Below are 219 nucleotides of genomic sequence, written 5' to 3' on the forward strand. Positions count from 1 at the left end.
GGGATTGGGGCATTTTTTTGTGTATTTGTTTTTAGGAAATTGAATGTACTAAACATGGGTATCTTCCCTCTGTGTGTGTGTTAAAGGCACGTTACCCTGTGTGTGAAGGAAAACTAACAAGTAGTTACTGTGCAAATTGAGAATATTTTCAGCATGGGTAGTACTACTGCATTTCTGCGTTTCCGCAATGAAGTGTAAATGGTTTCCTTTGAGACTAAA

Source organism: Vanellus vanellus (assembly GCF_965231255.1).
Source record: "Vanellus vanellus genome assembly, chromosome: 2".
NCBI lineage: Eukaryota > Metazoa > Chordata > Aves > Charadriiformes > Charadriidae > Vanellus > Vanellus vanellus.